The 2247-nt window shown below is 47.0% G+C and overlaps 1 pseudogene across 1 annotated transcript; it reads left to right on the top strand.

The window, feature by feature from the left end:
• Positions 1 to 248: 248 nt before the first annotated feature.
• LOC308557483 (small ribosomal subunit protein uS4 pseudogene) lies at positions 249 to 828 on the top strand (annotated as a pseudogene). The gene has a single exon. The product of its transcript is annotated as a small ribosomal subunit protein uS4 pseudogene (transcript).
• Positions 829 to 2247: the final 1419 nt, after the last annotated feature.

Genomic DNA, 2247 nt, shown 5'->3' with positions numbered 1-2247 from the left:
CAACAAGGGCAGGGAGAGAGGGGTACAGAGTGGAGAAGGCACAATGGACCCATGTGGGGAGCTAAATGATTTCATTCATATGAGACAAGCTCTCTGCAGCCTTCCAAGAATATTAGGTAAGAGGTGACTGTGAAAGGGGATTTTGCTGGGAGGCTGAGGCTTTGCATTTCTGGTAGAAATAAAAAGCTAGGGCTGCTCTCTCTCAGTTACTTGGGGCTGTGCTTAGGTGCAGAAGGAGAGCAGCCAATATGCCTGTGGCCCAGAGCTGGGTTTGTTGCAAGACCTATGTGACCCCGCAGAGATCCTTTGAGAAATCCCGCGTAGGCCAAGAGCTGAAACTGATCGGAGAGTATGGGCTCCAGGACAAATGTGAGGTCTGGCGGGTCAAATTTACCCTGGCCAAGACCCATAAGGCTGCCCGTGAGCTGCTGACCCTACGAGAAAGACCAATGGCGTCTGTTGGCAGGCAATGCCTTGCTGCGGCGCCTCGAGCACATCAGGGTGCTGGACCAGGGCAAGGTGAAGCTGGGTTATACCCTGGGTCTGAGATCGAGGATTTCTTGGAGATGCGCCTGCAGACCCAAGTCTTCAAGCTGGGCTTGGCCGAGCGCATCCACCATGCTCGCATGCTGATCCGCCAGTGTGACATCAGGGTCCACCAGCAGGTGGTGAACATCACGTCCTTCATTGTCCGTCTGGTCTCCCAGAAGCACATCAGCCTCTCCCTCCGGTTCCCGACTTGGGGGTGACCACCCGGGCTGTGTGAGGAGGAGGCACAGCCGGAAGGGCCAGGACGGGGCTGGAGCTGGTAACTGCGGCGAGGATTAGGCCCCCTCATTTAGCGCCTAGACTGTTGCAGTGTCTAGTTTTCCAGTCAGATAATGAAACAGATCAACACTTTAAAACAAACTAACTAACAAAAAAGCCTAAGGCTGCGAACCTAATTTCTTCAAAATCCCATGTGTTCAGGCCTCCATTCTGTGATTCAAAAACCGAACATAAGACATGATGAATGGTTGGGGGTCTACACACAGGTGCCCGTCACAGCAGCTCTGGCCTTGTCTGCTCTTTCTTATGGGGCTCCGTGTATCATGTCACTCAAGGAAAGGGTCCCAGGGCAAAATCCCCTGAGCAAGGTGCTCCCCAAGGGCCTGGGCAGGACCAAGGCCCTACAGCTCTTCCGTAAGGAAGAAATAAATGGTGAGCCCTGTGATTAGGTTTAGGAACAGGGCTTCTCAGAGCCAGGGCCAGGCCAGGAGAAGCTGTGGCCAGGGAGGGAACTCCTAGAGTCTAGGCACTTCACAGTGCAACAACATTCCGTGCTGACAAAGTCCACTCCCCTGTACACACCGAAGCCATCAGGACACTCTGCGGCTGTGGATCTTTGAGGTGAGTGCTGAAGTCCCTGGAGGAAATGGAGGTAGGCAAGGCCCCAGACCTCGCAGGCTATTTTAAACCAGGAATAAAGAGGCTCTTGCTCACATTCTTAGCTTTGCAGTGTTTAAATTCAGACCCCATCACCAGCTGGCATCAGCAACTATCCATGCCCCCAGGGGAAAAGTCCATTTCTAAATTAACCAGAACCCAAATCAGAGACCTCATTCTACCATGATTGAAATGTTCCGAGTAATGGGATTTTAAGTAAATTAGCTATTCATCATGGAAGGGGTATTATAGATAAATACCATACCTCATTGTGATTCTAAGCTGTCCACCAGTCATCTCCTTGCAGGAGAAAAATAGAAGAATTAATGTGGTTCTGAACAGTGATCTGCTTAATGATTTCAAGGTTTTTATCTGGAGAGGGTTTCAATAAACTACTTTAAAAGAAGTGGAATGCAAAAAAAAAAAAAAAGTGTGTGAAGGGCTTGGATAATTGCTGAAAGTTTGGTTCTTTAGAGCTGGAAATCAACAAAAAGTGTGAATGTTATGGAAAGATTTTTGAGTACTTATTCAGGAGAAACTAAATAGAAAATCAATCAGGAAAATTAAAAATTCATAAATCCAATTGCTTCTAATTGGCTCAGAACATAGTACAGAATTCAAAATGTTTACTTATGAACAGCTCTGTCTCTTACAATTATGGAAAGAGTATTTGGGTTACTCTTTTCTCTTCTATCAAATAGAATTCATAAAGGCCAAACCAACCCTGCAAATGATTCAAGCTGAAAAACTCTTCATTATGGTCATTTATGGAGAAAATCCTACTAAATATTAATCAAGCTAGGAAGAACATATTTTTATTTC

This window comes from Miniopterus schreibersii, assembly GCF_964146895.1.
Source record: "Miniopterus schreibersii genome assembly, chromosome: 5".
In the NCBI taxonomy this organism is placed as follows: domain Eukaryota; kingdom Metazoa; phylum Chordata; class Mammalia; order Chiroptera; family Miniopteridae; genus Miniopterus; species Miniopterus schreibersii.
Note: the sequence above shows the minus strand (reverse complement) of the source record. Positions and strands in the feature narration are given on the sequence as shown.